This window comes from Nannospalax galili, unplaced genomic scaffold, assembly GCF_000622305.1.
Source record: "Nannospalax galili isolate Female #2095 unplaced genomic scaffold, S.galili_v1.0 scaffold841, whole genome shotgun sequence".
NCBI classification, from domain to species: Eukaryota; Metazoa; Chordata; class Mammalia; order Rodentia; family Spalacidae; genus Nannospalax; species Nannospalax galili.
This window is the reverse complement of record NW_008345000.1, coordinates 1,482,964-1,504,838: the sequence shown is the minus strand read 5'-3', so window position 1 is coordinate 1,504,838 and position 21,875 is coordinate 1,482,964. Positions and strand designations below refer to the sequence as shown.

General features: G+C 44.9%; 1 protein-coding gene and 1 long non-coding RNA gene across 5 annotated transcripts in view; one reads left to right on the top strand and one right to left on the bottom strand.

Annotated features, from left to right (window-relative positions):
* Positions 1-13,779, bottom strand: part of Slc38a4 (solute carrier family 38 member 4) — a 69,485-nt gene extending 55,706 nt beyond the window's left edge. For 2 of the 4 annotated variants that reach the window (XM_029567429.1, XM_029567435.1), the window contains exon 1: positions 13,699-13,779. The gene's annotated coding sequence lies outside the window, so the exon portion shown is untranslated. Of the gene's footprint in view, positions 1-6,610; positions 6,718-13,698 lie in introns of those variants that run through there. The other 2 variants (XM_029567431.1, XM_029567437.1) reach the window with 2 other exon arrangements.
* A 178-nt stretch (positions 13,780-13,957) lies between these two features.
* On the top strand, positions 13,958-21,122 carry LOC115071719. The gene is made up of 3 exons (XR_003850806.1): positions 13,958-14,147; positions 17,830-17,952; positions 20,947-21,122. It is a non-coding gene; the product is annotated as an uncharacterized LOC115071719 (long non-coding RNA).
* The last annotated feature ends 753 nt before the right edge of the window (positions 21,123-21,875 follow it).

The window sequence follows — 21,875 nt, the reverse complement described above, 5'->3', positions numbered from 1 at the left end:
GCCCCCCCCAATTAGTTTAGAGCAAAGCCCAGGTATATGTTTTTGTGGTAAATGTTTCAGTGTACATCAATAATGTAAAGGTACCCATATGGCACAATCCTGAAATGAAAACAACACCTCTTGTTTACTGGTTATGTTTTGCAATCTTTGGAAAAAGCTGAACAAGCACCTCTGGTGAACGGAGCAGGACACATTTTGAAACCTGATTGAAAGAGCACTCCAGGTCAGCCACATCCTTTCAGAAAGAACTGCTGGGCAAATCACAGGTTTAAAGTGGAGGGATGATGGGCAAAATTAGAAAATAGAGGCTGAAGGATCCTCAAGATAGCAAGCTAAAAAACGTCAAATTTTAACTTTCTTTAAAAGGAAGGTGATGTTATAAGGGCTAGATTGGCAGAAAACTACTGCAATTGAGGCTATTTTATTTTAAATTTTATATACTATTTTTATTTTATGTGTATGAGTATAATGCCTGGACGTAGGTAGGTACACCTGTGTCATGCAGTGCCCATGGATGTCAGAAGAGAGTTTTGGATCCCCTGGAACTGGAGTTATGGTTGGTTGTTAGTGTCTTGTAACTGCTGGGAATTGAACCTGGGTCCTCTGCAGGAGCAGCTAGTGCTCTTAACTGCTGAGCCATCTCTCCAACCCCAGTTGAGCCTATTTTAAAACTCATATGAATCAACAAAATTCAAAATATGGATATGGATAATTCTATAGGACAAATCACTAAGTTTCGTCATCAAATAAATTCCAAGCGGAGGGAGGTGGCAGATCCCATGGAATAAAAAGAGACTTAAGAGGCTCATTAACTAATGAGAGTGAACCTGTTTGAATTCTGACTCAAATGCACTAAGGGTCTAAAGTGAGAGAAAATAAATATCAGGAATATTTGGACACCACCTGGATGTTTGATACTATTAAGGAAATATTGCTTCATTATAATATAATATTTTAAGTATTCTTAATGGGTTCTATAGGCACTAGAATGCACAGCAGACCCTGAAAGCTTGTTTTGTCTTGGGTACTGAAATTTTCTGTCAGTAGAGCAGTTCTCTACATTGTCCTGCCCCAGATCACCATGTAACAACCATCACATCCTGTGGCCTCTGTGCCAGACTGTTTTAGGTACCGCATACAAGTGGAATCCGAAGGATTTGCCTTACCAACTGGCTTACCTCATTTAGCATAATGCCCTCCACATCAAGAGTGGAAGCATCTCCTTCTTTTCAGGCCTGAATAAGATTTAATTTTATGTGATGTCACATTTTCTTTAACTATTCACTTGTGCAGACATACGTGTGGCCTCATAATTTGGCTATTGTGGATAGTGTTGCCACAAAAAATGGAGGCACAGCTATCTCTCTGAGATTCCGATTTCAATTCTTTCAATTCAACACCAAGGAGTGGGATTGTGAAATCATATAACAGACCAAGTTTTACTTTAGGGAGAAACCCTGCACTGTTTTCCTAATTTTCATATTATCGCCAATAACAAATGTGCATTTCCTTTGCTCCAGATCTTTGCCAATACCTGGGATCTTTGGGGTTTTCTTTCTGTAATAGCCATCCTGACTGGTGAGAGGGGATTAGTCACTGTGATCTTGTGACTTCTTTATGATTGGCTGGTTCTATGTCATTTCCCATTTGCCGTCCTTAAAGAAACGTCTACTGGTCTTCTGCCCATTTTCAGTAGGATTATTTATTCTGTGGGAGCTGCTTACGTATTCTGGATACCAACCCTCGTAGGTACATTGTTGGCAAACATTTTCCCCCATTCTGTGTTGCCCATTCTCTGATTTCCTGTGCTGGGCAGAGAAGCTTCTTAGGCTGACACAGTCTTGCTTTTCATTTTTGGTTTTGCTTCCTGGGCCTCAAATGTCATAGTCAAGACATCACTGCCAAGGCCAAGGCCAAAAAGCCTTTCACCTCTGTTTTCTTCCAGGACTTTTAGTTTCATGTCGTATGTTCATTTTTTAATCCATTTTGAATTTTTATTGTGTATGGTATAAGAGGGATACAGTTTGGTTTGGTTGTTTTCCGTGGAGTCATCGACTTTTCCCAACACTGTTTGTGGCAAAGATCATCTCTGCCCATTGTGTAGTATTCATAGTCTTGAAGTCAGTTGACCCCATGTGCATGGATTTAATTCTGGAATCTCTTTGGTTCTGCTGATCTATGTGATATGTGCACAGCCAGCCTCGTGACGCTTTAATTACTGAGCTTTGTAATATATTTTGAAATAAATAAGTATGACATCTCTAATTTTGTTCTTTCTCAAGATCACTTGGGCTATTTGGGGTCTTTTCTGGTTCCATATGAATTTTGTTAAAAATAAGAATAAAGCTCCAACAAGTTGGGTATTGGGAGTTTGAGAGCACCAGAGCTGGATATGCAGGCCACTTTGGGTCTTCTGAACATTTTCACAGCGTTATTTTCCCGTCTAAGAGCTCAGGACGTGTTTCCATTTATTCGTTTTTTTAATTTCTTTCATCAGTGTTGTATAGTCTTCCATATGCAAGTTTTTCACCTCCCTTCCCTTGCTGTTCATGCTAAATACTTAACAGGATGGATTTTTTTTCTATCATTGTTACTGTTCATTTCTTTTGGGGATCTTCCACATTTAGTGTAAATAACTGATATTTTTCTATGATGACTTTCTATCCTGTAACTTTATTGAAAGGTTTTTTTTTTATTAGTTTTAAACTTTTTTGTTAAGTCTTTAGGATTCTCCTGCCTATAAAATCATGAGGGTCAGCAAGATGGTTCAGCAGATAAAGTACTTGCTACACAAGCCTGGCAAGCTGTGTTCAATCCCCAGGACCTACATGGCAGATGGAGAAGAGCACCTGCACAAAGTTGTCCTCTGTCCTCCAGACCTGAGCTGTAGTGTGAGTACACACACACACACACACACACACACACACACACACACAACCATGTGGGTGCTGGGAATCAAACCCAGGTCCTCTGCAAGAGCAGTCAGTGCTCTTAACTGCTGAGCCATCTCTCCAGCTGTATGTTGATTCAATTTCTAACGCAGGCTGTTAGCATTTATTAACACACACACACACACACACACACACACACACACACACACAATAGTACTGCTACCAATAATAATAATAATACTGTAAAATTCATGTACATCCACATGCACCCCACCAAATAATTAGAGTTTGGGGCATCTTGGGAGGATATTATTGTGACACACATACACAGATTTCCAGTCACATAACAAAGAGAAATTATTTAAGGTATAGCCCAAAGAAGTGGGTAAAGTTAGAACCTGTGACTGAATCCTCTTCCTCAAATTCTTCCCTGATGTTCATTTAAAATGTTGTTGCTCTATTTACACACGCATGCTGTGCTCTAAACAAATAATTTTTGCATCTCTAATTAAAGCACAAAAGGGTTTCTTTAAATCAGTGTAACCATTAAGCTCACTAAAGAGGATACCCTGGACGTGACTGGAGCTGTGCTTCACTGAAACATCAAATAATTTATAGAAAGTATAATTTGTATCAGAAAACTTAATAATTTGGTATTTTGTAGATCAAACAACCTGTTAATTTGCAGGAAAATATTTCACTTTTTAAGGCTCATCACAAGGCTTTTCACTACTTGTTGAAGTCAGTATCTAGCTCTTTGTAGAAATCCAGTTGACGTTTATCCAAAATAGAACATATGCCGCACCATCCATGTTTCTTTCAGACCTAAGCAAGGAAGGAGCTTTCATCTTAACACACACTGTCGGCGGGTGACCTTCACCCCTGGCTGGCAATGTGGAAGGGCCCTGCGCCTTCTTAGGATGGAGAAGCGCAGTGACAAGCCTAACGGTCATTTCAAAGTCTCGATCTTTCTTTCAAGCCATAATCCTGTTAATTTTATAAAAACAGACACCTCATTTGGAAAGTTCTTATACATAAAAATCATAAAAAATGATAATGACATTATCAGCCCAGTCTTGTACTAAATGCTTTAAAAATGCATAACACTAGAAATACCCTCCCCCTTTGGGGTATTATCACCATTATTTTGTGTGAGGCAGCTGATGCCTCCGAAAGACTGAATAACTTTCTCAAAGACAGAAACTGATGAGGGGTAGTGAAGGCAGGACTCACACTCCTGTGCCTGCCGTGGAGCCCAGCTCTTACTAGCCCTGCTTTATCTTCAGAAGGTATCTTAAGTAGATACCTACTTTGGGTTAACTCCCTCCACTGACTTTCTGTCCAAGTGACAAAATACTGGAGAAAATACATTCAAATGGCGGGAAGGCTCCTTGTGGCTCACACCTCTGGAATTTCACGTACTGATCTCTTTGCACTGCTGCTTTGGGACTGTACTGGGACTGACTATCATGGTGTGGAACTGTGATGGGGCCAAAGCTACTTGACCAGGAAGCCAAGGGACCTAAGAGGCTGAGGTCCCCACGCCCCCTTTGGGAGCAGTCTCTCACTGACCTAAGTAGACCTAAGAAGGGTCTACTTTGCCTTAAATGGAGTGTTTATATTGAATTTGACTGAGGTTGACCTTGACTGGAAGGCTTAAAAAGTTTAAACTTTAAGCCAGGCATGGTAGTGCACGCCTGTGATCCCAGCACTCAGGAGACAGAGGCAGGCAGATCCCTGTGAGTCTGAGGCCAGCCTGGTCTACATAGTGAATTCCAGGACAGCTGGGGCTACAGGGTAACCCTGTTTCAAAAAGACCAAAAAAAAAAAAAAAAGTTTAAACTTTAAAGGAATTTTGGTATAAAGAATCATGAAAAGTGTTATATATGGTTTTCATTCCCAAGTATGGACATCAATATAGTACTACAAAAATACTTTGGATGCAAATATACAACTTATACTTGATTTTTATCCACAGTGATTTAGTACATGATATTTCAAGTTTATTTCAAAAAGTTCTATTTCTTCTCTTTAAAGAAAAAAGGTGGGTTAAAAAAAAAAAATGAACCACCCTTCTCATCAGCCTTTAAAAGAACAATGCTTGCAATGTTAGAAACCATAATCAATACATTTGCATTTCTTATCACACCTTCCTAATGATTGTCATCATTAGTCAAATAAGCAAACAGCGGAGCATAACAGGGCAGCAAAGAAATTCAGTGGGTCTTTTGCCTGGTCCCCCGACTTATTTATTACAAAGTCTCCACCAAGATTATGAGACTTAGGTAACTGCCCTGCCTCTTGCTGAGGGCCTCCTGACACACACACCAGCAGCTATGACCCAGGAAAGTAGTGCAAAGTGACCTAATGTTTGCTTACAATAAATCATAAAAATAAGACAAAAATTTGACACCACATGGAAAGATTCCAAAAAAGCAGATTTGCCTGTGAAAGGACTTACAAATTCTTTTATCTGTGACCGTTCACCACGCTGAGGTAATGAAACCGCCATCTACCCATCCTTCATCTTCTCTCAAGGTGTGAGCTAAGGAATACTTTTTTGGTAACAGAAACCATAGTAACAGAGTTGATGGTTATGGCACTCAGTAGCAGGAAAATTTAGTCAAGACTCCAGACCAATAGTTTACTCTATGAATTGAAAGTGTTTGGGAGACCACTGTGGAATTCAAAAACCTCAGAGCAAAGAGTAAATCCAAGTTCTTAGGACAGTAATCGGTACTTTCTCCTTCCTCCCTACTCACTGGGGATGTGGAGCTGTCTGCAGGGTGCTGGCCAGGGCTTGGGAGGAAGAGGTGGGTTTGACAATGAAGGGACAGCACAGGGCATATCTTTGTGGTGATCTAAGTTGTGTTGATTAATGGGAGCTGCACAAATCTGTGCATGTGATAAAATGACACACACACCATCCATGCATGTGCTACCAATATCAAGTTCCTGGTTTTGTTACTGTTTTAAAGTGTGTCAGATACAACTACTTAAGGAAACTGGGGCCTGGAGATGTGGCTTGGTGGGGGGCTGTTTTCCCTAGCATGTACAAGGCTTCAATCCCCAGCACAAAAGAGAAGGAAGGAAAGAAAAGAGGGGGCTTAGGACAGAGGAGTAGGATAGGGGCAGGGGAGGGAAGGGGAAGCTGGGAGGAAGGTTTACGGGGCCTTTATCATCTTGCAACTTCTGTGACTCTATACTTATTTCAAAATATTAACTTTCAACAGGCATAAATCAATCGAGAATATGGTCTACCCCCACCCCCTAGACAGAAAGACTGAGGCAAAGCAAAGCATCACATGCCAAGAAGGGAGTCTAACTTTTCTGCAGTGAGCTGTTACCACAAAATTTCCTGGAAAGCCAGAGCAGAGCCAGCACTCCCGCCTCCGGACGGCTACTGCTCTCAACCTTGTGGATGTTTTTGTGGCTTTTCACAAAGCAGGGTTGGACTCTCCAACCTTCAGGTAAGATCCCTTTAATGATCAAGGTCGGACTGTGAGTGACAGACACGTACCTCCTACCTCCTACGTGGGAAAGCGAGACCAAGGCCAGGCACACCATTGAGCCGGCAGGAGCTTCCAGCCCGTGCTCAGAGCCGCCTCCCTCCCCCGCCCTCCTCTGCAGTCCTTCCCCCACACTGCCCTGCCAAGTTCATCTCGCCCCTGCCCTAGGCTGGCCCCTCTCTCCGGTCACAGCGAAAGCAGCAGGCGAACCTGTGTGCGCAGGTGCGCGGCGTTCCAGGAGGGTGACTGGCTCCCTCGGCGGCAGCCCCGGGCTCATGCTGGGCTGGGCTCCGACGTGTCCCCAGGTGCGGCCGGCCGCCTCCAGCTCCAGCCCAGCAAATGGCCGCAGCCAGGTGAATTGCATCTTTCCCCTTTCCTTCAGCATTTTATAGCACCAGGAGTGTATCCAATGCTATAAAATTATGCCAAAACAAAGGGCAAAGTCCTTGTCTTGAGGAGTAGCAGTGCAGAAGGACCCAATGACGCAGGACAGAAAGGACAGGACAAACACAGGCAGGTGGAAAGAGTTCACGTGGAAGGCGAGGTGGATTCCAGACTCAGTGACTCAGAACTAGGATCTGCTAAATCAACTAGGATCTTCTAAGACCTCAAATCCCCTGGGCAGACTGCAGAAATGAAAGATCTGCAGAGAGCTGGGTGCCCACGGCATTCCATGCAGTGATAGTGGGTGCTGTCCAAAGCCACACGAATTCCATAAGGTGCCCTATTGCTCTATGGAAAGGAAAAGCTAGGGTTTCATTAAGCACTCCCAACTCGAGGGCTGAAGGGGTGGGACTTACGATTCCACAAGCTTTGCAAATATTAAGTTATTTGCTTCCCCCGGATTCCTCCAGAAAGCTGAGCTCCCCAGTGGCACCGAGAGCCTGCTTCCCTCACCGAGAGCAAAGTAATGGACGCTTAATGAACATGGGGGTCTTAAACATGCTTATATTATCAATACTGCAGAGGTTTCCAAGAGTTAGAGGAGGAACAATTACTGTCAGAAAAAGACAGGTTTCCTTTATGTGTTGATCAAACTAACTACCAGTGCCTGGAAGAGGTTAGGTAAGGATGTCAGCAGTTAACAAGAGCCCAAACCCAGAGAAAACTGGGGATCTGGGGATGACATTCAGGACACTCACAGACGCATATCACTCTTAGAAGCACACAACTGATTAGGAACCGAAGAAGGCAGCCGAGAGAACATGTCCCCCGGAAGGAACACTTCCTTCCTATCTTTCCGGAAACCACACCAGTATTATCTAGTCCTTTTCTTCCTTTCCTTCTTACTTCATTTCAGTTATGACAGTATTTTTGTTTATCTGTTTTCCTCAGAATTGAAACATTCCTTCCTGGAGGTATGGCAGGGGAGCTCCACTCACAGGGCTCTGGGAACCAACCTAACTTAACAAAGCTCAGGAGGCCCCTGAAACTGCAGATGGGAGAAGCTCAGAAAGCTGAAGATGTACAGGCTCCTCCCTAAGATTTTATAAGTAGTCGGCATTTGCTGGGAGGAGACTCTTCAGTGGAACTGCCTACAGGCTGGGTGGGAGCTCCAGCTACCTTGCCTTTCTGCTTACTCATGCATCTGTAATTAACACCAGGAGACTGGCTGCTTCACTATGTGAGGCTTGGATAGGATCACTGTTTAGTCAGTCATTGATCCCTATCTGAGGTGAACAGACATTTGTTCACATCTTCCCAGGAAAAGTCAGACAACAGAGGAAAACACGCTGTTCTAAACACCTTTAAAGGGCTGGGAAGATGGTGCAGTAGGTAAAGTGCTTGAGTTGAGCTCCTCAGTGCCCATGTAAAAGCTGGGCATGGTAGTACATGTCTGTAACTCTAGAACTGGGGGGCAAGGGCACACAGGGAGATCCCCAGATCTCCTGGCCACCCAGTCTAGCCAATCTGTGAGCTCTGGGTTCACTGCGAGACACTATTTCAAAAAATACAGTGGAGTGCAACAGAGGAAGACACCAATATTGGCCTCTGGCCTCCATGCACACACATATATGAGCACATGAACCTGCCCACATAGTCAACATATGGACATGCATACAACACACACACAAACATTTGTTAACGTTTAAGCGTTTCAAATTATTGTGCTACTGCAAAAACCAGTAGCATTACTAATCATAGCTAGTTATTATCACTAATAATAGTTTTACCATGCACGAGATGCTAGTAAAAGCATTTTACACAGAATAACTCATTTACTTCTCATACTCCCGTGATACACATGCTATTATACTGAGTCTGTAGATAAAGAAAACTTGCCCAAAGGCTTGATGATAAATTGTGGTGGGTTTAGTCTGTTAAAAGAAATCACATTTTGTATATTTACTGCATATTTTTTAATATTTTTTTAAATTTTATGTGTACAAATATATTGCCGGCATGTATGTGAGTGCACCTGTGTCGTGCAATGCCGCAGAAGCCAGAAGAGGGCTTTGGATTCCCCTGGAACTGGAGCTAAGGACAGTGCATAGCCACCATGTGGGTGCTGGGAATCGAACCCAGGTCCTCTGCAAGAGCAGTCAGTGCTCTTAACTGCTGAGCCATCTCTCCAGCCTATTTACTATATATTTTATTTACTCTCTGAATGCCCCTCCTACGAACATCCTGACCAAGGGTATTTACAAGTGTGGATGTGGTAGAGAGGCAAGACCTCTGAGCCTGGGATAAGAAACTGGTACAAAAGATCCCTTAGAAAAGTAAAAACATTGGAAGTTGACTTTGAAAATGTATTATGAAATGCCAGAAACTCAACTGCACACCTGTGGAAACAGGAGGATGACACTCATTACTGTCACTCAATTCTCCACATCAACTTATTTTCATACATTTCTATGCTGTGACTTTGCTATAAGACACTGAAATAAAATATAAAGCCACAAAAAACTAGAAAATAACCTCCAATTCCCCCTCCCAGGGGAAGGGGGGGAGTAATATTTGTTTAGAAACCGTTTTAATGTGTGTAGACAGCATCTACACCAAAATGGAATATCTCTATGAGAACCAGAAAGATAATCTAGTTTTCTCCTATAGGACACAGCAAAGCTTTAACTTTCCCACCTGAGTGAGTGCTGTTTTTAAAAATCCTAGAGGTCCAAAAAGCTGTATGTTACCATGCAGCCTTCAAAAAACAGTGAAATGATAAAATACTATTAATTTCTATAGCTAGCCATTGGTTTTCAGTGAGCATGGATCAACACTTCCAAAATTCAAGAGAGGTGAGAGCTAGGAGACACAGGCAGAGAGGATTGCACACGTGACCTCCTGGAGCCCTCCTGGGTCCCCAAGCCCCTGCCCTGGTGTCTCCACTCTCCAGCAGTGACTATGAGATCCTGAAGAGCCTCTGCACCTGACCTCTCTCTCTGCTCAGGCAAGGGTGTCTGTTGATCCTCTCCTCACCCCCTCTAAGTCTCCACCTGGCCAACTTTTCCTTCTGTTTCAAAATCTAGCTTAAGAATAACTAGTCTTAGCCAGGCGTGGTGGCACATGCCCATAGTCCCAGCACTTGGGAGGCAGAGGCAGGTGGATCTCTGTGAGTTCAAGTCCAGCCTGGTCTACATAGTGAGTTCCAGGACAGCTGGGACTACAGGGAGACCCTGCTTCAAAAAGACAAAAAAATAAAAATAAAAAAAAAAATCACTAGTCTTGAAACCATCCCCGAGCCTTTTCCAAAGGCAGATTTTCTATGATGTGCTCATATCGATCCCCTACAGCTTAATAAAGCAAATAATGCTGTAGAATCCAACTGCTTACTTATGTTTCCTCCACTAGATAAATCCATAATTCAGGAAGAATTTCTGAACATGTAGGATTTGTTCAGTCCTATGCTAAGTGTCAGAAGACAAAGATTTTTAAAAGCTCAGTAGCACTCAGTAGCTGCTCAGTGACAGTTCCAGGAATGAATGAATGGAATTAGCCATGAATTAGGAGGAAGCCCAGAAGGCTACTGGTCACAGGAAAGTGATTCTGCTTTTCCACTTCTCACACCCCTCCCATCCCATTGTGTTGTGTAGTAAGCACATTTGTAACCCTCTTCTTTCCCTAAGTTTTTGTCCTTTTCCCTCCCGATTTCTTTACTGCTGCCTTTAACTGCACAAGCTGAAACTTTGGCTTAGGTAGACTGGATTCCACTTGCTACTGTAAGACCTTCAGTTCTTTCCTTAACTTCTGCCTTCTCTCTAAATGGGGATCACAAACGCAAGGAAAGTGCTGCATGGTGCTTAAATACAATTCACATATATAATGGACTGGCTGGCAGGAAACCAGTGCTCAGGGGCTCTTCCCTCTTCTGTCTCTGCCTCTCTCATTCCTAGAGCTTCCTAGAAGACACATTGAAGCACTTTTTAAAACTGCATTATTATTTTTGTATATATCAATAATATATCATTATTATTTGATCTATATCAAGAATATTAAACTAGCTATTAAATCCACCAACCCTTTGTTTTTTACAGTAATCATTATTTTGAGGATATAAAGTTGTTTTTTTTAAGTCTAAATTTTTAACCTAGATTAAGTCAGAACAAAATCAAATCAATAAAGAGGGGGTGGAGAGCTGGTCCAGTGGTTAAGAACACTGGGTGCTCTTGCAAAGGACCCAGGTTCGAGTCCCAGCACCCACATGGTGGCTAACAGCTGTTCTTAACTCCAGTTCCAGGGAATCCGACACCCTCTTCTGACCTCTGTGGGTATTGTACAACACAGGTACACATATATACATGCAGGCAATATCCTCATACACACAAAATAAAAATAATAAATAAAATTTAAAACAAAAAAATAAGGAAAAGAATGAAGGAAAGAGAAAGGAAGAAGACTGATGTGTCGACGAGGGAAGAGCAAAGAAAATGTTTCAGAAAAACAAATAGAGCCCAGGTCCACAAGCCACTGTATTTAGTATGCCTAACCTCAACATTTGGTAAATTGACTTGTAACCATGGGTATGCTATGCAAATCTCAAAGGTCACTGGGCCTGCAAAGATAAAAAGTCTTTACCTGTATGAACATGTCTTTGGACAGAATTTGTTTGTAATACAGCAAGAAAGCAACTTAAAGGTCCCCAGAAGTCTCCTGTCCAATTCTGCCTCTGGTGAAGCAGAGTTTGTTTACACTGAACAGCAATTCACAGAACTTCCAGAAAACCACAACTCGCACTTACATTTCTTGACCTGCAAAACTCTCACTTACATTTCTCGACCTGCAAAATGGGCATAACAATAAAGCCCATCTAATAAGGCAGGCATGAGGATAAGATACAGGGGAAACACTTAGCACAGTGAGGCCTGCAATGGCTAGATGTGTCTGAGCCATTGCCATCACTGATCTGGCAGACTGGCCTCTAGCTTACCTCCTACCCCAGCAGCCTCAGAGAGACTTTATCCCCTTACACAACTCTTGCAGCTTTTTGTTGCTTTGTGATAAGGTTGGCGCAGCAAAAGCTTCATGTCTCTGAAAACATGTAGTACTTAGTAATTCGGGAAGATCAGATATCCTTTTCAAAGGTGTCCATCCTTACAGACTTCTAACACAAACATTTTCTGTGTTCATGTGTTAGAACTGGAGAGATGTAACACACATGCATGCTTGCCAGTACACACACACACACACACACACACACACACACACACACAAATGTGTTGCAAGAAGTTTAACAATCCCCCTGCCCTTTAAGAAACTTGTTTACTGTGGAATCAGTAACAAACCATGGCCTGGTTTCCTTACCTGCCCCCCACATCCCCTCTCAAAAAAAAAAGTTAAGGTCTACAACTGGCAGTTGAAGCAACGCTGACTAGGCCCTGGATATTGCGATCTAATGTTGGGTGCTGGCTCCACACTTACAACACAAGGTAATCTTGTAGTCATGATGACTGTGTTTGAGCAGCTGGAAGCAGACAGGTTGGTTTGGGTAAGCAGCAAATCTGCTATCCAGGTTAAAGCCCCAACGCACTATTGCCCCAAGGACCAAAATGATCTTCTAGAGACACTACTAGGCTAGATGCACCTGCGGAGGCCCAGACCGGATCTCCTCCATGGCAGCTCCAACTCCCTTCCACCAGTCACCTAGAGATCCATAGGCTGTTTGCGCTGAGAACCAGACATCAAGCGCCAATCTGCCCTACTCCAGGTATCTAAGGGCTCCACAGTGGCCCGCGGCTCGGATCTCCAGGCAGTAGCCCAGGGTCTGGAACCCTGCTAGTCATTCCCAGGCCGTCAGCTCCTTTTCCACCAACCTGGTCAAACAGCCCCGGGAGTATCACCTTACCAGTCGGACAAGGGAGGCGCATTCTCTCAGCCTCTCCCCGTGGATGGTTGCGAGGGTCCCCACGACACCCCCCACCCCCAGGCTCCGGGCGAGGGCGCAGTGACACCCGTGCGGTCGCTGGGCGGAGTGCGGGAGACCACTTGGCCACACTGCCCCGACGCGCAGCGCTCTGTTCCCGCGCTCACCCTCTTCCCATCTCCCCTCCTGCGCTCACCCCTCGGGTCGGACCTCTGGTCCCTTCCCGCCTACTCCCTGGCCCCGACCCGTCTCATCTGCGGTCTCCTTACAGCCTTTCTCCTGCCGGTTCATCTCGCGGTGGGTCCCGGATCGCACAGGGAGGCAAGCTCAGGGTCCCGACCCCCACCGCACTCACTTTCCTTCCAGAGCCCCGAGCCCCGCGCCCCGGGAGCACCCTGGCCTTCGGGGCGCCCAGCTGTCAGGGACCACGGGTCTATTTTAAACCCTGCACCCAGCGTCCCCGCCCTGGGGACACGGGCAGGGCTCCAGCGACTCGGGTAACACCTTGCCGGCACGATCCCCCGCGGTCGCCGAGCCAGCTCCTCTAGGGGGTCCGTCCCTCCGCAGGGCGGCCACAGCCCTGCACCGAGGTCTCAAGTGGAAATCCCAGGGTCAAGGGACTAAAGGCTGGGCGAGCCCACCCCTGCCCCTAGAAAGGGGCCACCCGAACACGGCCACCCCGAGAGGGAAGGGGCCCCACCGCAGCCCCTCCGCGCGCGCGCCCTCGCGTTCTTCATGGGTCGTCATCAGCCTCCAACACACCCCCGACGTGTGTGGTCTTTCAGAAAGTAAGAATTAGGGACGGTCAACAAGTTAAGAAGAGCCACAGGCGTATCGAAGCCCCAGACGGCTAGGAGACCTAGATGCCCACGTGTGCATGTCCCAGCGCTCACACAAGCCCATCCAGCCATCCAGGCTAATAGCTAATATCCTAATATCGAGCCACAAGTCTCCACGCTGACAAGATTGTAACAGAAAATGTGCTACATTCACTCACCCGCCTCTTCTTTTACCGTTTGGGTTGGAATCCAAAGAAAGTGTCGGGAAAGGGTGGACTTTGAGACCCTTCCTTTTCTTCTTTTAGCTTTCTAAAGAGTGGAAATTTCCATCCTGTGATAGGGGGCAGCATCCCCGTGTCGCGTTTCCTGCGGACCCTCCCTTCCAGCCCAGCCACCAATCGCCAGGCAGCAACCTGAGATGTCAACACAAGCATCCTCCCAGGTGGGGCCGAGCTGTCCAGCTGTCCCGCAGGAGAGAAGCCTGGGAGCCCAGTGCTCCCTCTGCCCTGGGTCGGCGATCAGGAGATTTGGTGTGGTTTTATTTTTTGACAGGTTTCTTCTTCAGTGAAGGCTGCATTTATTGGGTTTTCCTGTGTGCAGGATCGCCTGTTGATCTTCATTTTGAAGTAGGTGAAAGTGTTCAGACGACTGCAAAACTGACCATCAGGTAAAGAAAAAGGAATTCGAGAACATATATAAATGGAAAACCTGTTGCTGACCTTAGAAGTCTCTGTGGGAGACATGGGTAACCTGCTAGCTCTTACCTGTGGTCCTTAGTGATGCTTTTCTGGGATTCCCACTTAAACCTTGATCATCAGTATAGAAAAAGCTAGAATAAACTGTACCTTCTGCTTGTTAGAGGTTCTATCTACTAGCTTGAAGTTCATATAAAACTATTTTCTGACATTAAGCAAAATTCTTACTTCAAAGAAAGCCCGTGTTTTTTTAGTACTCAATTGTCCTTCTTTGGGGAAGGAATTTCACCTATGGAAACTTGACCTTGGAGGACTTAACATACTCACCAGGGATGCAAACTACTTTCTGAACTCTCACACACATTGTAACGGTATTCAGAATGGTAAGTTCACAGTTTGTCCTTCCCAGGAACACCTAGCACTTCACGAGTTATAGCCCTTGTGTTGGAACCAGGCTGTAACATGGACAGCACTCTAGAACTTTAAAGACAATACCAAAAGAAGCATGTCTGGATAGCATATAGTAATTAGAAACATTAAAAACACTGCATTGTCTCATGCATACACCTATCAGATTAGAAACCCAATAACACAAATTCAATAGCAGGGCGATACAAATACACACTTCCACCACCACTATGGTTTTGTAAACTAAAAGAAAAACACAATATATAAGAAATACTTAGTTTTATGAATGCTGATTAGCAAGTCTGGTCATATGAGCCACCTTTTTGGGTTTTCATGGCAAGAAGTTTGTATTTGTGGGTTTAGAGTATATCAGAATAATTTCAAAATCCCCCTCAGCTTGTTGAAATCAGATTCTAACTATTATGTTTCTCCATTGCTTCTTCTTTTAGATATATTTTCTTTTTAATTGTGTGTGTGTGTGTGTGTGTGTGTGTGTGTGTGTGTTATGTAGGTGCCCTTGGAGGCCAGAAGAATGCACCAAATCCCCTGGAGCTGGAGCCAGAGGTGACTGTGAATCACCTGGTGTGGGTGCTGGGAATCCAACTCAGGTCCTATGCAAGAGCTCTTAACTACTGAGCCATCTCTCCGTCCCCCATTGTTTCTTAAGCATCTTGTATAAAGCTATTAACATGACCAAAACAGCAGGACTGAGAGAGGAGAGGATCAGCGATGGAAAAAAAAAAAAAAAGTGGATATGTATTTCTCAGTGCCAGACCTGAGATGGAGTAAAATCAAAACCCAGGCTTGTCAACAAAAAGCCAGTTCAAAGAAAACACTAATGGAGGTGGGATCAAAGCAGCTCAAGACAGAAGTAGATTCCTATGCAACCACTCAACTTTTTAATGAACTCCTTACTTAATCAGTTCTTGGCATCTGTACCTTAGTTCCTACAAAAAAGGATCCAAAGTTATGGTTCATTGCCTAATTTAATAGAAAACTATGGGTTATTCATTGATATATTCTGGTAATATTAATTAGGTCATGGACTGGGGGGAAATGGTGTTGTGTTCATCTATAAGCAATGGCGTTCTGATTAAAGTCAAGTTCCCATCACTTATGGGTATTGTAGTTCAGAAGAAGATCTCAGAGCAGTGCAGTGTCTTAAGAGCACAAGACAACTAAAGATTCTTAACTTTCTCTTCTGTGAAAAAAAAACATGAAAAGCCATGCAGCAACCCCCCAATCCCTCATGGTTTAAGACCAGTGTTTGAAGGAATGGGAAGCCCTGGGGAGCATCAGGAATGTCCCTGCAGGACCACATCAGGAAGCACATTTCAGCTGAGCATGAGATCATTCACCAATGCTGGAGAAGATAGCTTCTTTCCTAATTTTTCAGTCTTTACCTGCTAGGTGTCAGACCTGGGACAAGTCAGTTATGTTCTAGTGACTCAGTGGATTTGCTCCCCATTTTGATAAACCTGTATTAGTCAAAGAGCTCTACTCAAGGGGGCTAGAGAGATGGCTCAGTTCTAAGGAGCACTGGTTGCTCCTGCAGAGGACCCTGGTTCAGTTCTCACCACCCACATGGCAGCTCACAACCATCTATAACTCTGGTTCCTGGAGACCCTTATACCCTTTTCTGGTCTCCATAGGCATTGCACACCAGTGCACTTACTACAATACAAGCAAAACACTCATACACATACAATAAAAATAAAGCAAAAATAAAATAAAAATCTCTATTCAAAAATTTATTAACATGGGGCTAGAGAGATGACTCAGTGGTTAAAAGCACTGACTGCTCTTGCAGAGGACCGGGGTTCGATTCCCAGCACTCATGTGGCAGCTAACAACCATCCGTAACTCCAGTTCCAGGGGATCTGATGCCCTTCTCTGACCTCCACAGGCATTTCACAACATGGGTACACTTAAACACATGCAGGCAATATACTCATACACATAAAATAAAAATAATAAATAAAATATTTTAAAAATGTATTACCACACTATCCCCAGGAGTGGCTATTGATTTTGTTGTGGCGATTTTGTTTAGAAAAAAGACCTATACAAAGAAAAATTCTCCAGACTGTCTCTCTGGCTGTTTCTATAGTGTTATTTCCCTAAACGGGCTGCAGATTATTTCTCTCTCTTCACAGAGAAAGATATTTCAACAGATCACTCACCATCTCAGTTTTACACATGATAAAACAACTAGATACCAGATCTGAAAACAGAAATATCAAACTAGATCTGGGATCGTAGGAGATCCAGCTCGGTATCAAAGTTCAGACCTTCCGAGACCACATTTGGAGGTCCCATCCAAGAATAAGGGAGGACGGAGAGCACACAGCACACATATTCAGCACAGAGAGGAGAACATGTCTCTTGTAGTCAGAACGCAGCCCCCAACACACTGGTGCAGAAGTGACAAAACACACGAACAATGAAAGAGTCAAACCCACCAAGGCCTCCACTTCCTTCCCCAGCTTGACACTTGGGGCACCTGTCATGTTTCCCAACAGCTAGTATTCTAAAGCCCCCAGTGTCCCCCAACTCCCCAAGGCCCATGGCCTTCCACACCTCAGTGCTTCTCAGCACTGTCCCCTCTTCCTGGAAGCCCTTGCCACAGGGCTCTGCCTGCCAACTCCACCTTTTCTTATTTTTCAAGCCTGAGCTCATATGTTAGTGCTGGGGTGGTTTTTCATGGGCAAGGGGGCATCGCTTGGATTACTTCAGTCCTGAAGGGGGAAACTTCCTAACCCACCTGAAAATAAGAGAATATGAGACTCACAGTCACCCCTGTGCCCCTCCACGTACTGCTCTGATCCATGGGAACTCCCTCTTCTACTCCACCAGAGACCACCGTCCTCCCAGCCCCACCTCTGTTGAGGCTGTCAGGAAAGGACAGCTTGAGCTGGGCCCTTGCCTTTCGTATCCATCCTCTCAGCCCCACAGACTCAAGGCTATGTGCATGTGGCAAGCTTGGACAGCGAGGCACATATCAGAAGGGTTTTCCAGGTATAAAATGAAAAGATTAATGCCGGCTCATCTGACTACACAAAGAGAAGCTCTTAGAAGGGTCATGTCCCTCGGATGCTGCCTTCCCATGAGTGGTCTCTCGCTTCTGGACTCTGTCTGTCCATTCAGCCCCTGATTTGAGCCTTGCTGACTCCTCTCTCCCCTCGGAAACCCACACACTTATTCTCCTAGCTGACAGATATTGATCAGGTCCCTCCTAATTGACAGGTGCATGGAGACAGGGGAGACAAAACAGGAACATCCCGGGTGTTGTGGAGCTCATCATTTGGTAGGAATCAAACTGTGACACGAGTATGGTGAAGGGAAGTTTCGCTGAGGCCGTGACAGTGGGTGAGTGTGAGGTGGCATTTCAGCATCTTTATGTGCCTGGGAGAGGCAGTCATGCCTATAATGGTGCCCCTGAGATGGTGAGACAGGAGCACACAGCCATCCCTCCAGAGCTGCGGCCTCCAGAGCAGGAAGAACACTTCCCTTGCTCGGGTGTTATTCTCTTCAGGGTCTTGCATATGCATGTCTCCAAAACAGGATAAAAGTGGGACTCTGATTTCCCCTCTGCCTTCCTGTCAGGCAGCCTGGGTGGTCTTATCATATCATACTGAGAGGCACAGTTTACTGACTGTGAGGTTGCTGTCTTTGCCCTCTGAGGAGACGGAGTTCACTTGGGGATTTTTCTGATGTGGGACCTTCCACTGATGTGAAAAATAGGGGAAGGAGGAATTTGCTAGCTCAATTCATCACAAAGGGTTCAACATGGGGGGAGTGGACATCATAACAAGCCTGAATAGAGAAAGATCTCAGAGTGAAATGGGCCTGATATGGGGACCCTAGGTACCTCAGTTTTGTGGAGGGCAAGGTATACAAACAGAGGGAGATTCCTTTAAACCTTAAACAAACAAGCAAAATCCTGGGAAGGTCAATTTGAAACTCAGATCTACAGTCAGCCCCACATCTGTCCTTACACTTATGTTGACACATTGCAGCATACCGTATGTTAGGAAAGATGTGTTGCAAGATTCTGCAATATTTAATGGGTAAAGGACAAAGTCACATTTCCACTCACAGTTCTGATTTGTGGCTCTTAATGGAATCAATTCTTATTCTACCAGTTGAGCTACAGCACCCACAGAGGATCCCACTAGATACACTTGACCATTGCTATTCAATAGAATGAGATAACAAGTAAGTTTGTCAAGATGGATGTGACATTTGGTCTCTGAGTATAAATTCCAAATATCCTCTCATCTATTTGAGTTTTCTCTCCATAAACCTGTTATTCTGTCTCCTTTGCTTTCTCTTTGAAATGATCCCACTGTGTAGAGTAGGGTCCCACTTATTTGCCTAAGCGCACCTTTTATACACCTTAGGTTGGTGTTAAGTAGAAAATACACTGGATGGAACGTAATGTTGGTACCTTGTCTCAGCTTCTCACTTGAGTGTCCACCTCTTTATTCTGGTCCCTGCCAGGGCTGTTCACACTTCTACTTACTCTTTCCTACAAGGCAAGAAAGCATAGTCCAGGGCTAGGGAGATAGCTCAGTCAGGAAACGGTTTGCTGCCCATGTATAAGGACCTAAATTTGGATTTTACAAAGCTAGACATGGGAGTAAGAGCCTGAAATTCTGGGGAGGCAGAGACAAGAGGATCCCTGGGGTTTATTGACCTGTCTGCCTATCTGAATCAGGAAGCTCCAAGTTCAATGAGAGACCCTATCTCAAAAATTAAGGCAGCATGTGGTTGAGAAGGACATACCTGATGTTGACTTCTGGCCTCCCACATAAGCACAAACGCCAACACAAAAACACATATACTCCCCCCCACACACACAAATGCTTACATCACCTACACATAAAGAAGGTGTGTTCTACCCAAACATGAAAGCAAAAGCCCGCTTAGCTCCTAGGTGTGGGATCTCTGGACACATCACCAAAACTGAGTCACATCTTTCTCTTCTTATCATAAACTTGCTTTCACTTAGGTCTGAGCAGACTGAACATTTAAGGCAGGCAAACTTTTAGGCACCATCCAAACTGAAGCCCACCGAGAGTTACCTTTCCTGCTTGCCTGCATTGCAAACCCTGAAAGAGTTATATTATGGGGGCCTACCAACTCTCCTGACGTGGAAGAGGTTCTCTTTCCAGAGTGGACTCTGGGGAGAAAAGCAATCGTTTGATGCCTGAATAATGTGTCATTGGCTCTCTCTCACTGCATGGGAAGTGGCCTCCTCTTCTCTTCTCTTCTCTCTCCCTATGAGAATCTTCTGAGAGGTAAGGCTGAGGCCTAGCAGCATTCAGGGGTGAAGGTTAAAGTGCTGACAAGAAACAATTTCCAGGGCTGCAGAGATGGCTCAGCAATTAAGACCACTCACTGATTCTTACAGAAGACCCAGATTCGAATCTCAGCACCCACATAGCTGCTAACAACTGTCTGTAACTCCAGTTTCAGGGGATTCGACGCCCTCTTCTGTCCTCCGTGGGCACTTCATGACATGAGCGCACTTACATGTAGGCAGAACACTCATACACTTAAAATAAAAATAAATAATTTTTAAACAATAATGAAAAAAGAAACAACTTACAAACACATGCTAGGGAATGTCTAAGACACAGAAGCAGGTAAGGCACTCTTGTTCTTAAGATTCCGCAGTGCGGTAGAAGCAGGATGACATGATGAATAAAGGAACTGCTGTTGAGGAGTAAATCTGAAGGAATGTAAGGAAAGCCACCTCACAATCCTACTGGAGAATGTTTCTCAACGTACCTACATACCTTTTCCAAAGCATGGTTGCTATATGTAATGCTTATTATTCCTAGTATCTACCTAGCATTAGGAAGAACCCTCTTTCCCAGGACTGCCTATATATTTAACAGCAATATGAAATCATTGTTAAGCCCAAACTGTGAACGAAGCTCTAACTCTGGATCCCATGCAATAAGAAGAAATGTGCGTCTCTCTGTGGGTTCTAGCTGCTGACAGGCGACCAGGGGTGTGGCCTCAGTCATCTGAGCCATGCAGTTCAAACAAAAGTGTTCAGGCACCATTCAAAAGGAACTGATTGACTAGTAATTTACACTGTGGCCCTTGAATTGGTATTTAGTCATATACTCCACATCACTGTAAGGTGAAAACCGTATCTTTATCTCTTGAAATGCTGGAAACTTCTGCTGATAAGGCACAGGGAGCCTATTTGGAAAACTAGTTCCCACCCTTTCCAAAGATCCTCTCAATGCTAGGGGGTAACCTAGACCTATGCAGCACTGGGCTTTTTGTGTTCGGGGTTCATCCCTGCTGTCTAGGTGCTAAGGAATCCTTTGCATTTGTACCCAGCCACCAGTGACTCTCCTACGACCAGGGCCATGAACTTCAGCAGAATGGAGCCAAGAGGCCTGAAGCCTGGGACCAGACCAGTGTTTTATATACAGCAGGCTCTCTGGATGCCTAGCTGTCCTGGGTAGTCAGTGGCCAGTGTGACACACCTGGGAAGAGGGAACCTCAACTGATAAATGGTCTCCATCAGATTGGCTTGTGGGCCTCTGTCTGTGGAGCATTTTCTTGATTGCTGGTTGGTGTGTGAGGGCCCAGCGCACTGTGGCACTGTGGGCAGTGCCGTCCCTGGGCAGATGGACCTGGGCTATACAGACGAGCAAGCCAGGAGGAGCAAGCATGTGAGCAGCATTCCTGTGGTCTGTGCTTCAGGTTCCCGCCCTAAGTTCCTGCCCTGGCTTCCCTCAAAGACAGACTGTCACTTGGGAGATGTAGGATGAAATAAACCCTTTCCTCCCCAAGTTGTTTTTGGTCAGAGTGTTTTGTTACAGGAACTGAGAGGCAAACTAGGACTTGGAGCAAGAGTGTAAGGAATCCCTCAGTCCTGCCCCAGGCCCACTGAATCAGAAGTGGCTCTTGTTCCCATTGAGGCTAGGACTCCCAGACCAGGCTAATCCACTGAGGAGGTGGATCTGAAGGGAGTGTTGTGAGGATGACCAGAAAACACAGAACCCGAAGGGTCTGGCGATAACTGGCCATGTTGTAAGTGAGCAAGAGGGGAAGGCTGGGTATAGCTCGTGACCCTTGACGTCCAAGCAGACCTAGGAACCTCTAGTGGGTGGAGGGAGACAGCAGAGACGAGTCCCTGGCATAGGGAAATACAGGCACTGGGTGAGAGCTAGGGGCAGATACCAGTCCCTCCAAGAATAGTTGGGTCCAGGGAGAGTTACCAAGGAAGAATTTGCACAGAAGAAATTTATAAAGAAACCGAC